Below are 22,170 nucleotides of genomic sequence, written 5' to 3'. Positions count from 1 at the left end.
GTTATCGTTTCTTTGTTCGTTGTTTAATAAAAGTTCATGTTCATCAGTGGCCTACTGATTTTCGTTTTCCTATTCTTTTCTTTCCAGGTTGTTTCATGCTAAAGTTTCTGTTAACAGGATACAGTGATCACTTCGTTATTATTGCATATGTCCTTTTCACTAGGGGTGCTCTCTGGTCGGGCCAGATGACGTATCTCTAGTAAATGGTCCGGGTGAAACAGGTGCATCAATCAGTGGGGAGTAGATAGGCATGACAGATTACAACGGGGGAGAAAGGTCCACATTACGTACCCTTTCACTACTTGCAAAGATTTTCCTACGTTTATTTGCAAACAGGGAATACCTCCAAAAAGAACTAATTCCCAAAAGTCAATGTTAGGACAATCAATCAATCAATGAGGAATGAAATAGGTACGACGTGTTAAAGGCTTGCGTTACCTACCCTTCACTATCTGCAAAGGGAGAGAGAATATTCCTATTCTTCCTCGTTTGCAGGCAGAGAAGATCCTTAAGAGAATTAACTTCGAACAATTCAATGCTCGATTCAAACAATCAACAAGGGGTACTGTGAACACAAATGAACGCCGCTTATGTACATACGCATTGCTATTTTCAACAGGTTGTTCCTAATGTTTCTATTTTAGCGAGGTCAAAAAGAGATCCCATTAGTGGCCTACTGATTTTGCTCGATTCCTTTTGTTTTTTTACACGATTTTTCGCTATCTGCAAAGACTAAACAGAGTATTGCGACTCTGTGCTTGTTTGTAAATAGAGAATGAACCAAAGAGAACAATCAATCAAATGGAGAGAGAAGCAGGCACGACGGATTACAAAGGGGGCAAAGGGCTGCGTTAACTACCCTTCACTATCTGCAAAGAGAGAGTACTCCTAATAGAAATGAGGGGTGGGGGGCAGCATTCAAAGCAGATCAGTGTGCATAAACACGAAAATGTTTTTACTTACCACGTACTTGACATTCGACAGCTTATGATATTTGCAATTAAAAAAACATTGAAATTCACTGAAAAAACCATAGGTTATAGACCATATATAGTTAGGAATTAGCATTTACAAAACCTTGAAAATTCACTGAAAAAACCATAGGTTATACACCATATATAGTTAGGAATTAGCATTTAAAAAACCTTATTTTACTCACACAAAACCATTGAAATTCCATATATAGTTAGTTGCACTAACTATATATCGCGCACCCGCAATCCACTGCTGATCATGTCACATATTACATCATTCATGACATGGTCAGTGACATCACTGATGACATCTCAAATGACATCACTGATGAGATCACTGATGACATCTCATTTGACATCAATGACCACATCACTGATGATATCATTCATGTGACAATACAATGCATCTCCTCACGTTTTAATATAACCTCTGTTTCACCCAGTGTTAAATACAGAGTATAATTTTTGAAACCATTGACACACCAATACTAGTTACTACATACGTACTCACTGATTCCTATGTCTACACACACATTCACTCATTCACCCATACAATCATTCATACATACAATCACTCATCTTTACAACACTATCATATGCACTCATACACCTATACAGACACTTACACTCTGCCACTCATCCATGGAGTTACTCACACACCTAGTCAGTCCTGTAAAGAATCAATCACACTTCCATTTTCTTGTCTATACAGTTAAACATAGAGCACCTTACATTTTCAAACATATACTAACACATACTTACTTTCTTATACAATCATTGATACAAGTACACATTGATCTGCACAGAGTCACACACCTCCCAGCCAGCCACACACACACTCAGTCTCCTATACAAATACTTGGACAATCAATCAATAACCCATATAGTTAATCATATAGCTACTGATCAACACATGCAGCAGTTTACAGAACAACAGACATAATGATGCACAAATTAAGACAGTTTAGTCACTAACCCATGCACTCAGTGAGACACATTTAATCACTCACTCATACATTCAGTCATGCACCTACTAAATCCTTCGTCCAGACACTTATACATCTACTCATTCTTCAATATGTAAAACATATTTAAACTTTACAGAAACACACAGTCACTGGATGATGTCATCAGTGATCTCATCAGTGATGTCATTTGAGATGTCATCAGTGATGTCACTGACCATGTCATGAATGATGTAATATGTGACATGATCAGTAGTGGATTGCGGGTGCGCGATATATAGTTAGTGCAACTAACTATATATGGAATTTCAATGGTTTTGTGTGAGTAAAATAAGGTTTTTTAAATGCTAATTCCTAACTATATATGGTGTATAACCTATGGTTTTTTCAGTGAATATATATATATATATATATATATATATATATATATATATATATATATATATATATATATATATATATATATATATATATGTATGTATGTATATATATATATATATATATATATATATATATATATATATATATATATACACACAATAGCACTCGTGCTGCAGCGCAAGAAAATGCCCACACTCCAGGAGATTTTCAAAAGAAGTTTATGTCGCTGATGCTTTGCGATCTGCCCAGTCACCAGGCAGGTCAAAATGTGTCAGCCGTATAAACATCTTTTGAAAATCTCCTGGAGTGCAGGCATTGATTTTCGCTGCAGTGCGGCTACTATTGTACATTAATATACTGTTTCTGTGCCCATCTAGCCCCACACCAACCTTGAGGTGGAAGAAATCAGAAGAAATGCAGGCAGTTTGCTGGATATATATATATATATTCCTCAGACAAAGAACGGACCCAGCCGAGCTCCAGTTCGCAGCCCAGCAGTCCAGATACACCACAGCACAAACGGAATCCAAAGCGTGATTTCTTCAAGTAGAGGTAATTTTTAGTTTCTACAACACCATTTCCTGCAAACAAGGAGGACGGTCAACGCGTTTCGGCGATTGCCTTCAACTGGACCAACAACATATATATTTAGTATTGCAGTTGCCACTGGGTAGTTATAGTTAGATCAACTGTTCCAGAGGAAAAACATTTTTTGTGCTGCTAATAACTTTGTCCCCATCTGACAAATCTCCACAAAACATTTCAGAAAGGTGCTACTTTTTGACTAGTTTGTGCATTGAAACTTTTGGGGTGACCTGTCAAGTGGGGGCTGAGAAAAAGGGGGTCCCAAAACACAAAATCCCCATGCACTTTTTATAGACTTCTTTTACAAGGGCTCCAGCAAAAACTGCTGGACGGAACTACATTTGTCAGGAAGCTAGATCTTGGTCCGCCTATTTAGTGATTTGTAGATGGTGTATATCTGTTAAGTAGATTGTAAGAAATTAAGATAAAAAATATAGCTATTTGAATGGAGTAGTCCTCCAGAGGCTTGAGAGACTCACGCTGGAGCGCCAATTTAAACATGAAGTGTTCTGAGCTCTATTTCCCTTGGGCCAATTCACCAGAAAAATGTTGCTAGCAGCCATTACAGGACTCGGGGACTTAGGGCCTGATTTAGATCTTGGCGGATGGGTTACTCTGTCACAGCGGCGATGGATATCCCATCCACCAAAATATAAACCCCATTATATCCTACGGGATTTATATTTCAGTAGACAGGATATTCCTCTTCATCGTGTCAGAGTAACCCTCCCGTCTATATTTAAATCACGCTTTAGTCTCCTGTCCTGAACTTGTAAAAAGAAAACATTATAAGGGGACAGGGTAGGGATACCCTACCCTCCTGGGCCCCATGAGCATGTCTGAACTGGGGAGGCACAGTGGGCTAAAGAACGGTGATGGATTAAACCCAGATCTTTTGACTGGGTGTGAGTGTTTGATTGATTCAGATGCCCCGTCCATCACCACCCCCTTTTGTACCGCTTTTGGCTGCCATAAGTGTGGCAGGGTATGCTCAGACGTGAGGCCCTTGCTCACTTTGCCACTGGATTCAAGCAAGCCGTGCTGAAGACGGCTGGAGTGCCAGAAACCGGTCCTCGGAAGCTTGTTTACGGTCCGGGGAAGGCATGGCTTGGCAGTTCGGGCTGGACTGTTCCCATGAGGCACAGGGTCAGACTGATTTGCATATAGCCATGTCTGAACTGGGGTGGCAGAGTGGGCTAATGAACGGTGATGGATTAAACCCAGATCTTTTGACTGGGTGTGAGTGTTTGATTGATTCAGATGCTTCGTCCATCACCACCCCCTTTTGTGCCGCTTTTGGCCGCCATAAGTGTGGCAGGGTATGCTCAGACGTGAGTCCCTTGCTCACTTTGCCACTGGATTCAAGCAAGCCGGGCTGAAGACGGCTGGAATGCCAGAAACCGGTCCTCGGAAGCTTGTTTCCGGTCCAGGGAAGGCATGGCTTGGTAGTTCGGGCTGGACTGTTCCCATGAGGCACAGGGTCAAACTGATTTGCATATAGCCATGTCTGAACTGGGGTGGCAGAGTGGGCTAAAGAACGGTGACGGATTAAACCCAGATTTTTTGACTGGGTGTGAGTGTTTGATTGATTCAGATGCTCCGTCCATCACCACCCACTTTTGTACCGCTTTTGGCCGCCATAAGTGTGGCAGGGTATGCTCAGACGTGAGTCCCTTGCTCACTTTGACACTGGATTCAAGCAAGCCGGGCTGAAGACGGCTGGAATGCCAGAAACCGATCCTCTGGTAAATGGGGTTCGTGGAGAGCACTCCGTTTGTTTAGAAAAATTATTATATGATCATCAATTGGTGCCGCGATCATATAGGGTCGTCAGCCCTTAGACCAATAATCAGTTATGGTGAGTTTCAGAACCCACCTAATCGCGCACTGTTCACGTTGTGCTCCGCACCTTATTTGTTAAATGTGTTTATCAACTTTCAAATGACTGCGATCATCGTTGTTAACACTTATTTTTAATCATAGTTTGTAAACAAATTTTATCATTGTGTTATTCATGAATTTTCATAACAACATTCATTTACACATTTTGTTTCGCAAATAACTTTTTGGTTATGCTACTTTTCAACATTATACATTTTACTCTTTACTCTTGTGAAGCCCAAGCCCAATGCATTTCGGCAACCATTGTTGCCTTCATCAGGGGCAATTCTTTGCGCATCAGATTAAATGACGATCTACCTTAACAGGTATTTATGCGTCTGTTGGTTGCTCTCGCAATCTGTCTGGTTGTTTTCTTGACTTCGATTATATTCTTGCTCTTGGCTTCACTTATATGCTTGCTCTGATACTGAGTAACTCTATCTTCCGACCATAACAACCGCTGCCCTGTGCTGATTGCTGTGTAGCCTTGATCACGGGAGGAAGGAGTCACTCACGTGCGCTTGGGTGTGTCATTTTAAAACATTTTTGTATTCACGTGACAACTTGAAAACATCAACTCCCACAGTGCAGTATAATTATACTATGTAAAACTGGAAGTCCTTTCATTTGAGCCTCGATGGAAAAAATTTACTCAGTACCTGCACTGGTGTTGTAGTGGTTTTAAATAAGAAAACAAGTCAGGTGAAGATTGCCGCAGTGTTTTCATTCTGCGTGCGACCAGCAGGAACCATCTTTTGCAGCACGATCTTCGCAGGAATCATCCTGCTAGAATCCCTTCCACACACTTCCCAGTTTTGCTAATTAGCATATCCTTCGTAGGTTGGGAGCGTGAGTGAATCCAGCTCCTCAGTTAATATCCACAAACAATCTTCCGTTTCTGGAGCTTAGGGCTCTTCAGGGCGGCCTCATCGAAAGTGGGCACGGAACATCCCACACTAGCACTTGCCATGCAAAACACCAATTATGAGGCCCAATACTGCAAATCAAACTCCTGCATAGTCCAGCAGCGCCTACTTCCCTTTTCCCCAACGTTTCGGCTGTGTAGCCTTGATCACGGGAGGAAGGAGTCACTCATGGGCGTCTTGGGTGTGTCATTTTAAAAAGTTTTTTTATTCACGAAACAACTTGTAAACATCAACTCCCACAGTGCAGTATAATTATACTATGTAAAACTGGAAGTCCTTTCATTTGAGCCTCGATGGAAAAAATTTACTCAGTACCTGCACTGGTGTTGTAGTGGTTTTAAATATGAAAACAAGTCAGGTGAAGATTGCTGCAGTGTTTTCATTCTGCGTGCGACCAGCAGGAACCATCTTTTGCAGCACGATCTTCGCAGGAATCATCCTGCTCGAATCCCTTCCACACGCTTCCCAGTTTTGCTATATATATATATATATATATATATATTACCTACTGGCGATATATAGTTAGGATTTTTTTCCTATGGGATTTTTGAAAATTCTATGTCGAATAACTTTGGCGTTTGAGGACAGAATTGGCTGAAATGTTCAGGAAAATTGAACATTTTGTTTCTGAGCAGCCCCTGAAAATTTGGGGGAGTTTCGTCAAGGGGGGGCCGAGAAAAAAGGGGGGTCCCAAAACGTGTTTTTCCCATGCAATTTTCCATAGGGCGGTTGGCCTCACTTTTAGCCTGAACGGCTGAATGGATTTACACCAAACTTGGCAAAATTGTAGGGACTGGTAGCCCGATGTGCCTTTGCTATGTCTCAAGATATAGGCTCCAGTGGTTTTTACGAAAATTAACTTTGAAAAACATATATTGGGCTACATTGGGCTATATATATGTTGGAGCCCAAATGTAGCCCAATGTAGCCCAATGTAGCCCAATGTAGCCCAATGTAGCCCAAAGATGGCCACCAGAGACAAAAAAAAAACAAATGTAGCCCAAATATCAGCCAGATGTAACCCAACTATAGCCCAATGACAGAATGTCCTAGAGTGTTCTAAAGAACAACTAGAGTGCTAACAGTCCTACTTATTACAAAGGTATGGCACACCTGAAGCCATCTTGATTGGAATAAAGTGGTAACTCTTAAAACATTTAATTTAAAAAGGAACAAAATGAGGGGGTTCATTTTGCCATAGAAAGTATGATTAGCGAATATATGACGAAATCCCGCATACCATCAGTCCGTAAAAAAAATCCCGCATGTACTATTAGGCCACAAATTAAAATAACGAAAACCTTTAGAACGAATATGCCTTTAGCATACACTAAACAACTAAACTACCCTAAACCCTAAAACACTACCCCCAGCATGACCCTACACTACACAAAGAGTACAACACTACCCTAAACCCTAAAACACTACCCCCAGCATGACCCTACACTACACAAACACTACAACACTACCCTAAACCCTAAACCCTAAAACACTACCCCCAGCATGACCCTACACTACGCAAACACTACAACACTACCCAAAACCCTAAAACACTACACCCCAGCATGACCCTACACTACGCAAACACTACAACACTACCCTAAACCCTAAAACACTACCCCCAGCATGACCCTACACTACACAAACACTACAACACAACCCTAAACCCTAAAACACTGCCCCCAGCATGACCCTACACTACGCAAACACTACAACACAACCCTAAACCCTAAAACACTACCCCCAGCATGACCCTACACTACGAAAACACTACAACACTACCCTAAACCCTAAAACACTACCCCCAGCATGACCCTACACTACGCAAACACTACAACACTACCCAAAACCCTAAAACACTACACCCCAGCATGACCCTACACTACGCAAACACTACAACACTACCCTAAACCCTAAAACACTACCCCCAGCATGACCCTACACTACGCAAACACTACAACACTACCCAAAACCCTAAAACACTACACCCCAGCATGACCCTACACTACGCAAACACTACAACACTACCCTAAACCCTAAAACACTACCCCCAGCATGACCCTACACTACGCAAACACTACAACACTACCCTAAACCCTAAAACACTACCCTCAGCATGACCCTACACTACGCAAACACTGCAACACTACCCTAAACCCTAAAACACTACCCCCAGCATGACCCTGCACTACGCAAAAACTACAACACTACCCTAAACCCTAAAACACTACCCCCAGCATGACCCTACACTACGCAAACACTACAACACTACCCAAAACCCTAAAACACTACCCCCAGCATGACCCTACACTACGCAAACACTACAACACTACCCAAAACCCTAAAACACTACCCCCCAGCATGACCCTACACTACGCAAACACTACAACACTACCCAAAACCCTAAAACACTACCCCCAGCATGACCCTACACTACGCAAACACTACAACACTACCCAAAACCCTAAAACACTACCCCCAGCATGACCCTACACTACGCAAACACTACAACACTACCCAAAACCCTAAAACACTACACCCCAGCATGACCCTACACTACGCAAACACTACAACACTACCCAAAACCCTAAAACACTACACCCCAGCATGACCCTACACTACGCAAACACTACAACACTACCCAAAACCCTAAAACACTACCCCCAGCATGACCCTACACTACGCAAACACTACAACACTACCCAAAACCCTAAAACACTACCCCCAGCATGACCCTACACTACGCAAACACTACAACACTACCCTAAACCCTAAAATACTACACCCCAGCATGACCCTACACTACGCAAACACTACAACACTACCCAAAACCCTAAAACACTACCCCCAGCATGACCCTACACTACGCAAACACTACAACACTATCCTAAACCCTAAAACACTACGCCCAGCATGACCCTACACTACGCAAACACTACAACACTACCCTAAACCCTAAAACACTAGCCCCAGCATGACCCTACACTACGCAAACACTACAACACAACCCTAAACCCTAAAACACTACCCCCAGCATGACCCTACACTACGCAAACACTACAACACTACCCTAAACCCTAAAACACTACCCCCAGCATGACCCTACACTACGCAAACACTACAACACAACCCTAAACCCTAAAACACTACCCCCAGCATGACCCTACACTAAACAACCACCACAACTCTACACTACACTAACACAACACTACACTACACAACACTACACTACACTACACAATCACTAACCCACGAAAAAATTAACACAAACCCACTTACCTCTCTCGTCATCGTGGTTTTCACAACGCAAATGCATTTACCATACATGCCTTTAAAACGTAATTCTTTGTAAAGGCATGCGCGATAAATGCACATGCGTTTTGAAAAAATGCGGGATAATGGTATGCGAGGTCAATGACCTTGCGGGATAATGGTATGCGGACTGAAAGTCTGCGGGATAAAAAATGCAGGAAAATGGCTGCAAACCATGATTAGCAGCAGACTTCCCTGGTGAGCACTAGCTTTACTACAGTGATCTAATGAGCAACTAGAGTGCTAACATTCAGAATTTATGGAAAATGTGTGACACATCTGAATGCCTTCTTGATAGAACCAAAGTAAACAAGCATTGAAAATGCAATAGATCTCGCCCTCGTTTAAGTTAAAGCCATTCTGTTTGTAATGAGGTGGCTTTTTAGCTTTGCTTTTATTAGTGTTTTTAAAACTTTCATGTAAATAACATGCATATGTATGCATATATGTACATGTTTGCATGCATTTATATTTATATAGATATGCAGATTATATATGTTTATATATGTATATTACCTACTGGCGATAGCCAGTGGGTATATATAGTTAGGATTTTTTCTCTATGGGATTTCTGAAAATTCTATGTCTAATAACCTTGGCGTGTGTGGACGGAATTGGCTGAAATTTTTAGGAAAATGGCACACTTTGTTTCTGAGCAGCCCCTGAAAATTTGGGGGGGTTTCGTCAAGGGGGGGCCGAGAAATAAGGGGGGTCCCAAAACGCGTTTTTCCCATTCATTTTTCCATAGGGCGGTTGGACTCACTTTTAGCTCGAACGGCTGAATAGATTTACATGAAACTTGGCAAAATTGTAGATATGGTTTGCCCGACGTGCCTTTGCTATGTCTCAATATATGTGCTCCAGTGGATTTTGAGAAATTAACGTTTAAAAAAATATATATATCTGTGACAGCGCTCCGGTTAGCGCCCCGGTTCGCGTACCTGATGCGTAACGGAACTTCGCGAAGCGAAGCTGATTGGCTCTCCGGTGTCTGTCAACATTCTAAACAGTCCGGAGCGGCCGCCATCTTGTCTCTCGGTACGATCGAGAGACAAGATGTGGTGAAAAACGAAGGGGGAAATGAAGGAAAGGGGGCAAGGTAGACCACTCCTGACCCCCTAGGATTGATGAGGGGGATATTAAAGTGCCCCGCGGGGCAAAAAAATAAAAATAAATTTTTGTTGCGATTTTACGCCATAGAGGCGCGTCCCGGTACGCGAACCGGGTAGCTCACCGGGCAGCTCACTGGGCAGCTCACCGGGCAGCTAACCGGGCAGCTAACCGGCAGCGTAGCTGTCAACATTGTAAACAGTCCGGAGCGGCCGCCATCTTGTCTCTCGGTAGGTTCGAGAGACAAGATGTGGTGAAAAAAGAAGGGGGAAATGAAGGAAAGGGGGCAAGGTAAACCCCTCCTGACCCCCTAGGATTGATGAGGGGGATATTAAAGTCCCCCGCGATTTTTCGCTGTAGAGGCGCTTCCCGGTACGCGAACCGGGCAGCTAACCGGCAGCGTAACGGGAGTCCGCCATCTTGTGTTTTTGGAGCGTCCGATTCGCGTACCGGGTAGCGTCCCGGTAAGCGTAACAAGGGGAAAACCAAGAGAAACAGTAAAAAAAAAATTAAGGGAATAGATTTCCAGCAAACTTGGCAAAATTGTAGGGACTGTTTGTTTGATGTGCCTTTGCAAGGCCTCAAGATATGTGCACGTGTGGATTTTGTCTAATTAAGGTTAAAAAAAATATATATATCTGTAAGCGTGCTCCGGCACGCTTACGTTACGGGTTTTGTTTGCGCTGCAGAGCCGATACGTCACGGTTATGCGACGCGTCATGAGGCGTCTCACGTGGCTACGTGATACGTCACGTAATAAAGAATATATTTTACAGCTATAGATATTAGCTTTTAAAAAACCAATGAAATTCACTGAAAAAACCATAGGTTATAGACCATATATAGTTAGGAATTTGCATTTACAAAACCTTGAAAATTCACTGAAAAAACCATAGGTTAGAGACCATATATAGTTAGCTGGATATTTTATTGACATAAAACCAATGAAATTCCATATATAGTTAGTTGCACTAACTATATATCGCGCACCCGCAATCCACTGCTGATGATGTCACATATTACATCATTCATGACATGGTCAGTGACATCACTGATGACATCTCAAATGACATCACTGATGACATCACTGATGACATCTCAAATGACATCACTGATGACATCATGACACACCAATACCAGTTACTACATACGCACTCATTGATTCCTACGTCTACACACACATTCACTCATTCACCCATACAATCACTCATACATACAGTCACTCATTATTACAACACTATCATATGCACTCATACACCTATGCAGACACTCACACACTGCCACTCATCCATGGAGTCACTCACACACCTAGTCAGTCCTGTAAAGAATCAATCACACTTCCATTTCCTCATCTATACAGTTAAACACAGAACACCATACTTCAGTGACATCACTGATGACATCACTGATGACATCTCAAATGACATCACTGATGACATCTCAAATGACATCACTGATGACATCATGACACACCAATACCAGTTACTACATACGCACTCACTGATTCCTAAGTCTACACACACATTCACTCATTCACCCATACAATCACTCATACATACAGTCACTCATTATTACAACACTATCATATGCATTCATACACCTAGTCAGTCCTGTGAAGAATCAATCACACTTCGATTTCCTCATCTATACAGTTAAACACAGAACACCATACTTTTCACACATATACTAACACTTACTTACTCTCTTATACAATCACTGATACAAGTACACATTGATATGCACAGAGTCACACACGTCCCAGCCAGCCACACACACACTCAGTCTTCCATACATCCACTCATTCTTCAATATGTAAAACATATTTAAACTTTACAAAAACACACAGACACTAGATGATGTCATCAGTGATGTCATTTGAGATGTCATCAGTGATGTCATCAGTGATGTCATTTGAGATGTCATCAGTGATGTCACTGACCATGTCATGAATGATGTAATATGTGACATCATCAGCAGTGGATTGCGGGTGCGCGATATATAGTTAGTGCAACTAACTATATATGGAATTTCATTGGTTTTATGTCAATAAAATATCCAGCTAACTATATATGGTCTCTAACCTATGGTTTTTTCAGTGAATTTTCAAGGTTTTGTAAATGCAAATTCCTAACTATATATGGTCTATAACCTATGGTTTTTTCAGTGAATATATATATATATATATATATATATATATATATATATATATATATATATATATATATATATATATATATATGACAGTTAGACAGACAGACAGACAGACAGATAGATAGGCTTTTAGCTATATTTGAGTCAAGGACACTGTTTCCTTTCATGCATGTATAAATCCAAGTCTGTCATCTATGTCTTATGACCCGATTAGGTTTTTAGAAAGATATCATGATTTAAAGTGATATAAATTGCATTCTTATAAAGCACGAATGAATTATATTTGCTCCTATGACAATATGTAATTTATTGCATTATACCGTCCCAGGGTAAATTAATTTTATTATTTATTTCGCGTCGGGGAACGCGTTAGTATTTTGTTTATGTTTATTGTTGTGGCACACCATGTGATTTACACTATATCATGTTTGCTCCTATCACTCTTTCAACTCGTGACCAAGGGGAGGAGCCCCGAAACGCGTCGAGAGACATTGTTTTTGTTTCCAATTGCTGATTAAAGAAACTTTGAACACGCTAATTTTGGTGTCCGTACTTCGCACTGTCCCTGCATCCAAAGGACATGAGTGTGACTGGTTTGAAATATATATATATATATATATATATCAAACACAGCAGTTGTCCAGAATTGCAGTGCAGAGAGAGGAAGACAAAGTCCTTTCAATAATAAAGCCTGACGCGTTTCATGCTCGCCAGAGCACTTCCTCAGTGTAAAATAACATTTTACACTGGGAGCAGCGCACTGGCGTTTTCAAAGAACTACTATCACCAGCAGGCTCTGGGGGAGACAACGCCCACCGGAGCAGCTGAAAAGGATTAAAGACTCTTGCTCCTTACAGTGTGACATACAGCCTCTGAGGAAGTGCTCTGGCGAGCATGAAACGCGTCAGGCTTTATTATTGAAAGGACTTTGTCTTCCTCTCTCTGCACTGCAATTCTGCCCATTAAAAACGATATTGAAAACCTACCTGCTTGTGGGCTCTCCGTGAAAGGGACAACTGCTGTGTTTGATGTTTCCCGACCTGTCCCTGTCGGGGGAGAAGCCCAGCCACAGAGTGTGTGGTTCGTGCTGAAGCCAATCTGGCGTGCAGCGTGAGTTGGCAGAGTGGGTCGGTGCGCAGAACGACACTGGCGATGCAGACAGCAGAAATTCAATCTCCTAACCCACTGTGGTTTTTACATTGAAAATAACATTTTACACTGGGAGCAGCACACTGGCGTTTTCAAAGAACTACTATCACCAGCAGGCTCTGGGGGAGACAACGCCCACCGGAGCAGGTGAAAAGGATTAAAGACTCTTGCTCCTTACAGTGTGACATACAGCCTCTGAGGAAGTGCTCTGGCGAGCATGAAACGCGTCAGGCTTTATTATTGAAAGGACTTTGTCTTCCTCTCTCTGCACTGCAATTCTGCCCATTAAAAACGATATTGAAAACCTACCTGCTTGTGGGCTCTCCGTGAAAGGGACAACTGCTGTGTTTGATGTTTCCCGACCTGTCCCGGTCGGGGAGAAGCCCAGCCACAGAGTGTGTGGTTCGTGCTGAAGCCAATCTGGCGTGCAGCGTGAGTTGGCAGAGGGGGTCGGTGCGCAGAACGACACTGGCGCTGCAGACAGCAGAAATTCAATCTCCTAACCCACTGTGGTTTTTACATTGAAAATAACATTTTACACTGGGAGCAGCGCACTGGCGTTTTCAAAGAACTACTATCACCAGCAGGCTCTGGGGGAGACAACGCCCACCGGAGCAGGTGAAAAGGATTAAAGACTCTTGCTCCTTACAGTGTGACATACAGCCTCTGAGGAAGTGCTCTGGCGAGCATGAAACGCGTCAGGATTTATTATTGAAAGGACTTTGTCTTCCTCTCTCTGCACTGCAATTCTGCCCATTAAAAACGATATTGAAAACCTACCTGCTTGTGGGCTCTCCGTGAAAGGGACAACTGCTGTGTTTGATGTTTCCCGACCTGTCCCGGTCGGGGGAGAAGCCCAGCCACAGAGTGTGTGGTTCGTGCTGAAGCCAATCTGGCGTGCAGCGTGAGTTGGCAGAGGGGGTCGGTGCGCAGAACGACACTGGCGCTGCAGACAGCAGAAATTCAATCTCCTAACTCACTGTGGTTTTTACATTGAAAATAACATTTTACACTGGGAGCAGCACACTGGCGTTTTCAAAGAACTACTATCACCAGCAGGCTCTGGGGGAGACAACGCCCACCGGAGCAGGTGAAAAGGATTAAAGACTCTTGCTCCTTACAGTGTGACATACAGCCTCTGAGGAAGTGCTCTGGCGAGCATGAAACGCGTCAGGCTTTATTATTGAAAGGACTTTGTCTTCCTCTCTCTGCACTGCAATTCTGCCCATTAAAAACGATATTGAAAACCTACCTGCTTGTGGGCTCTCCGTGAAAGGGACAACTGCTGTGTTTGATGTTTCCCGACCTGTCCCGGTCGGGGGAGAAGCCCAGCCACAGAGTGTGTGGTTCGTGCTGAAGCCAATCTGGCGTGCAGCGTGAGTTGGCAGAGGGGGTCGGTGCGCAGAACGACACTGGCGCTGCAGACAGCAGAAATTCAATCTCCTAACCCACTGTGGTTTTTACATTGAAAATAACATTTTACACTGGGAGCAGCGCACTGGCGTTTTCAAAGAACTACTATCACCAGCAGGCTCTGGGGGAGACAACGCCCACTGGAGCAGGTGAAAAGGATTAAAGACTCTTGCTCCTTACAGTGTGACATACAGCCTCTGAGGAAGTGCTCTGGCGAGCATGAAACGCGTCAGGCTTTATTATTGAAAGGACTTTGTCTTCCTCTCTCTGCACTGCAATTCTGCCCATTAAAAACGATATTGAAAACCTACCTGCTTGTGGGCTCTCCGTGAAAGGGACAACTGCTGTGTTTGATATATATATATATATATATATATATATATATATATATATATATATATATATATATATATATATATATATATATATATATATATATATATATATATATATATATATATGACAGTTAGACAGACAGACAGACAGACAGATAGATAGGCTTTTTCAACGTTGGCCTAAACTTTTTCAGCATCTTTCCCTCAATGGGTATTACAATGTTACGTTATGTTACAATATTTTTTTATTCAGAGTTGTATATGAGTAATTTTATTAAGCAAATCATATCTTTTATCTGATATTACCAAGTTATTCAATGTACTAAACCATAAATGCGGCTGTAAGGTCCTTACTAAGAGCAGCTGAATTCCTAAACCCTCAATTAACAGCGTAATTGCCAGCCCATACTGGACAACTGCAGGAGCATGGGGAAGTAAGACATTGCTCCCCATAGAAAGGGTGGATTCGACGCTGAACCCCCGACGCCTGTTGTGTAGCGTTTTGGACCCTATTGTAATTTTCCTGATTCATGCCCTGCTATAGATATAAAATACTGTATCCTTATATAGGCATAGAAATCATAACCATATGAAAACATAGCTCAAGTAGTCCCAATACTGCTTGGCTACTTCCACCAGTTCCGAAACTCTACAACGATTTCTTGGAAAAACCCGCCTTCAGCAGTCAGGAACTTCCCCCTGCATGAATATTAAGTTATCCAAGAAATCAGGGAGTTTTCTGAGAATTAGGTCTCTGATGACGTTATTATGTCCAATATTAAGTCAAACTCTGCACCTTCAAGGTATAAATATGCCCACACTTGTCCAAACAAAGACACGGTGGTTTGGAGCAGTTCGACTATCTACTTGCCCGACGTGCCCTGCTGCAGCAAGTGCCAAAGGAAGCCGACCCTCCAGCTGACGCACTGAGAGAGACGCTGTCTTTTCTCTTGCCGAGAAATCCAGCTCCAGTGTTTCCAGGCTACCCTTGCTGGGAAATCGAGTCCTGAGAGAGAGATACAAGACCTCCTACATTCTAAACCAAGGTACGGAGCTGATTAGACCCTAAGAGAATTCTTGGAATAGATTCTTGGCAATTAATACTAAAACTAGGCTACACCTCACTTACTTCTTCCCTTGTACTACACCTAGGTTAGGTACACCGGGGTAGGCGTATTTTAGAAGCACCAGTTGAGTACTTTTAGTCATTATTGATCACTGTATGCATTTTATGCAATTTAGGTATCTTATGGCTTAGAAACCATATCATGCTTTTACAGTATTATTTTACAATACTCTTCATATTATATGCTCTGTACTTTACAGCAAGTATTACGATTGCAGCAGTTCATTTCTTATGCTTGAGAAAGAAGACTGTTCAATAAATACCCTATTATTGAAAACGCCCGTCTATCTATTTCTCTGCACCTCTGGTGAAACGAAGCATGCACGATTGACTGAGTGAAATAACTATCTATTGTTTCCGCAACTCTAGAGATATATTCCTTATTCTTGGGGAACAAAGTTGTCATGTTTTAAGCAGTTGTCAGAAACTAATCCCTTCTTGTTTATTTGAGAAAGTTTCTAGTGACCTCTAAGCTAGCTGGCATGCACACAATTAAGTTTAGTATATTCGGTAGAGACCTAGTTGACTTCAGTCCTACGTCTAAACTACAGGATACACTATTCCAATGTGCAGAGCCTAATGGGAATATAGGAACTACACCACACTCTTACCCTGTCTCCCCACCGCCCATGGTCCCTACACCTGTTGTAAGCAGGAGGGAAATGTAATTGACTTTCTTACTGAATCAAGAAAAAACACATGGAAAATGATTTGGTGTTCCAGAGCCATGTGGCATTCCTACTTCAAGGAAAAAAGCCATAACCTGCCTTTTTTGATGCAATGAGACCGGTCAGATTCTGTCTCTCTATGTCCCCGCACTAAAACTGTTACACTAGTAGTAAGGCTATAAGTGTGTTTTTCTTGATATGGTATTTCCCTTATACTTTCTTTGCTCCTACCACCTTTCAATATCTCACTGTGAATAAGATCTACTGTGTAATCTATTTTTGCCCAGGTGGCTTGTTCATTTTATCTAACCAACATTTTAGGATGGAAATGAAATTTCACAAAGGTCTAAAATGATGATAATGTACAGGCACATGAGTCAATCATTTTTGCAAGCGCAAACGGTGCGATTAGCAAAAATCTGCCGTTTGCGCCCGCCAAAAGGGCATTTGGGATGCATCAAGGTTCGAGGCACTCACAATTTGAAAATTCGCAATTAATTGTGATTTCTCAGATTGCATTTGCATTTATGGAATTGCAGTTTGTGATTCTTTAAATGCAATGCAAGAACCACTTTAGAATAGTGATTTCGCTACTAGGGGGTGCAAATTACCATCAAGTTGAACTTGATGGTAATTTGCAAAAACTTTGAAAAATGCACTAAAGTGTATTTTTCAAAGTTGTAGGTTACACGCACATGCCTGGAGCATGTGTGTGTGCAACATGAGTGCACAAAGCAATTTCAAGGGTGCTACAGGGTGTCCTTTTGACACCCTTGCACCCTTGAAATTGCATGCGCACTTTGCGAGTACCTATTGGTACTCGCAAATTGCGCATGCAATCTACCATTCATTCCTATGGACCTGTAGGCCCATTGGAATGTCTGGGAAATGCTAATTTTATAGCTATTCTTATATGCATAGGCTTTTGTAATTCCTTAATTGTGTTTCCTTAATAATTCATTGTTTCAATTCATTTCATATTAACCTAGTACATATAAAGTTATTTAATGTCAAAGATTCAAAGATCCGCATTTTCAAAGTGAACAAAACAGATTGTGTAGCCCTTGGAGTTTATAATCCAATTATTATCTTATAATATTTTTCTCAGCCAGACATTGCTTGAGAATGATATAATTCCCTGTGAAGTTCGAATTAGCTTCTTTAAATGCTCAGTAAACAAGTGGAAATGAGCGCAACAGGGCCGTGTTGGCTGATGCATTTGCTTATTTACCTAGGAGAGACGTCATGCACTAATATTCTGGCAAAAGCTTTGATTGTAAAACCAAAATTCTCATAATTGTGAAGGGGTTTTCAAAGAAACCTCCATTTCACACAAAGAAATATGTTGGCAATGTATAATGATTTAGTAAACATGGGTTGGTTATTTACAAGGCAGAACTCAATAGCTTTAATTAAGGCCCTTGTCAACTCACAGCGAAAATCTGTTGGAAAACTCAGCCTTACCTTTAAACAGTCCGAAAATTCAAGAATATTTTGTCATGTAAAAGCTATCTATTCTTTAAGAGAACACATCTGCTTGAACACAATAAATAATCTTTCCCATCATTGTGTTTCACATTATGATCACAGACAAATGTAGAGTTTGTTGCTGTAATTCTCCAGATTGCTATATGGTATAGATTTGATAAAGTAGTGCATTAAAGGTGTACCCAACTCTGGGGCCGATGATGATGAGTGTCGGAAAGCGTCGATGCTCATCGTCGATTTAGCTCCCGAATACCTAATTACAATCTATGGTTTTTAGACACACCGATCTCATGAAGCAGAGATCATACTGCATAACCATTATTCAGAGGCTCAAATGATGTGCTCTAGCACGGTCCTATGACACCTCAGCACACATGCGGTTGTTAATCACCTCTGTCAACTCACGCGACTTTTAATCATGACAGGCCACCTGCCCCTTTCAGCATGTCTTGTATCTACCGAGGGCACACATGTGGTCGTTAAATAATCGCTATCTAACCGCAACCACCACCGCCCACACATACGGTTTCGGGTCACTGTACCATTCACTTAACATGCGGGCTTGTAATCACTAATTATAAGCTCTCACCACGCGCACACGCACACACGCACAGGTTAATACACCACAGTGGACACGCAGTCTATATTACCTTCGATGACTTGGAATGCATAACCGTATGTACACCACCGTCGGCACACAATGCAGAATCGCGCCTTGTGTTGCCACACTTGTTGTTTATGAAGCATGATCACATGCACACCCCGGTATTCCACCACAAGCTCGACAATCATGGCCCCTAATTATTTAAACTACTGTCTTAGTGTTACACTTCAGCGGTGCACTTCACGTGGTCCTTTGTCTGACCCACTCATTTTACCCCCTTAGAGCAATTATTGCTTGGACCTGCCTCTGAAACTTCCGCAAGTGTCCCCTGACCTCGGCCGAGACACGTCCGGCCGGCCATTCTAGGGTGAGTACTGCCGCCCTAATCTCCTGTGCATCGTCCTGAGCACACCAGCAACCTCATCTCATTGACAAGCTCCTCCTTTTACGCTTTTAGGCTGTCACCATCCCTTTCCCGACGGATGTATGACATTACAACGCATGCTTTTACCACACATGCCTTTACAACGCGGTTTTTACAACGCATGCCTTTACAACGCATAGTGCTTTGGGGCGCTGGATAGTGAATAGTTTAATTTACTATTCCAACTCCAGTCCCCGTGGATAGTAGGGAAGGTGTTGGATAGTAAATTAAACCTATTCCCTATCCTAGAGCGCCCCCAGCGCAATGCGTTGTAATGGTTTGCGTTGTAAAAGTTGCATCATAAAAAAGGCACTGCGTGGTAAAAGTTGCGTTGTAAAGGATGTTCCCCCTTCCCGACACATTGTCTTGATGAAGACACTGCATGACCACCAACTGGGGCACATTTAGGGTTGAAACGTTGATGATTACTCAAGGCCCAGACTAACCAAGACACTACACAACGAAAGAATAGTCATTGGTGTTAAAGCATTATCTGGCCTATCCTTCACCTGTACATATTGACTTCAACCACATTGTATATGCTGCACACTTGTTGAGCACTGAGCACCTATGTCAGAAGATAACCCTATGTCCATCTAAATATTGATCTCATGTTGACAGCTATTGTTTACTGTGATTATCTATGAATGATTTAATTCTGATAAAAGGATACAGTACAAAGCATCTAGATTTCTGTTTCCATTCCTTCAAAGAAAATTGTTTTACTTTACAGGCACTTTAAAAGGTTGCTACCAGATTTTATCAAGTGCATTACAAGCACCATTATATAACATACCTTCTATCAGACAGAACCACTAATTGTTTAACTTAATTACAATCTAGGCAGTCGGAATTGAAACCGGCAGGTCATTTCGGCTAAAAGGAGCCCATTTGCCAGTCGAGGTTGGCCCGTAATCCCAATGGACAACATTTCCACCATTCGGATTACGATGCGCAGTTTCCCACAAGCTTACCATGCTGGGCTTTCCAACATGGAAAATATGTTGAAAAGCGTGTTTGGGGCCCCCTATCAAGGCTCCCTCCTCCTTGTGGCCTCCGGTTGGGTCCTGAGGGTGCACCTATGGTGCTCCCATGTTCATCCCTGCACCATGTGGCAGGCACATTGTGGTGCCTGCCACACAGTGCAGTGATGAACACAATCTCCCATTTCTTTATGGAAGCTTGTGCTACAGCCGGTTTACGGCATTGTAATTGCGGTGTTGGGACCACCACTGGAGGCCGGCCGGTCCCCAGACCGCGAAGGTGTCGGTCAGAGGCAACTCGGACTGACATTGTAATAAGGGCCTATTTGTCTAGCACAGTGGTATAAGCAAATGTACCTATGTATGGTGCTCGGAAATTAATTATGCAAATAGGTGAAATGATCGTAATTACTGTGTTATACAGGCATTTTTTTCTTGGGGACCACTCATCAGTCACAAGAAACACAACAAAGGAACTGCAATTTATACAACCTCAATCTTAACTGACAAAATCGTTGGCACTAGGATTATATGTAACAACTCTTGTTATGCAAAATACCTGAAATTACGGTGACTTTTCATGTTGCCTAATTAAGTACAATTTGTAAAAATTTACCACAAGCAGAGAGGGCAACGCGTACAACAGAACATGAGCCGCCATTTTTCCCAGTGAATATGTTTTTTGTGTTGTTTCTTAACACAGAATGCATCCTCGCATTCAAGATGGATGCATGGAAGCATTTGCACTAAAATATTGCACCGAGGTCAAGTTTTGCATTTCACATTTTACATAATTACAAGTAATTTCACATAATTTTTCTGAACTTTTGCATAATTACTCAAAAGAAATGATGTGAATTTCCTGCAACTATAGATTTAAGCTCTACTTATTAAGACCATGCTCACTGGATGTGACACTGCTCTACAGTCATGTTTGTAACACTGTTGTTCAGGGAAACTTTGACCAACATGCTTTATCTTTGCAGGTACTTCTGAAGCACAATAGAGCAAATGCAGTCAGCCAAGGGCATGCATCCCTCATGAAATAAACATTGGCAAACAAAATTAGGGGGATTTCCAGGACTTTTGTGTGGTCCTAGTGAGAGTATCGAGAGAGGCTGGAAAACCAGCTTCTATTTATTAAGAATAACCATTGCTTGTAAACTATCCCTAAGCACAAAACATTTTTTTAAATATGTACAATGAGCCTTAATACCGGAGTCCACCAAAGAACCCCAGTGCCCTTAGGGGACCATAAATGAGGCTGATAAAAAAAAGAGAATAAACCGGATCTAACGCCTATGGCCTGCATTGCAGACTACCACCAGTCACCAAATATAGTGCAAGAAAAGTTAGAATAGATTCTGCAAAATGAGCAATAGCACGTGGATGCAATTCCAGTTGCAATGTGATGAATTGGTTGATGTCTCATTTGACTCTGCAAATATAAAACCTTTTTAGTGAACGGTTCTTTATATACAGCAACACCACTAGGTTCCTGAAATATTTATTAAAACTTCAAAAAAGTTCTTGTTTTTTTCAAGAAATTTACCTTTTTGTCCTTGAAAACAAATACTCAATAGGTTTCGATACGTGACTGGTTCTTCATCATAAAGTAAGAGTTTGAATTGAACTCAATGTGTCAACATTCTTTCTTTCTTTGCAGACTATAAAATTTAAAGGGTAATGCTATTT

Source organism: Lissotriton helveticus, chromosome 8 (genome assembly GCF_964261635.1).
Source record: "Lissotriton helveticus chromosome 8, aLisHel1.1, whole genome shotgun sequence".
Classification (NCBI taxonomy): Eukaryota; Metazoa; Chordata; class Amphibia; order Caudata; family Salamandridae; genus Lissotriton; species Lissotriton helveticus.
Note: the sequence above shows the minus strand (reverse complement) of the source record.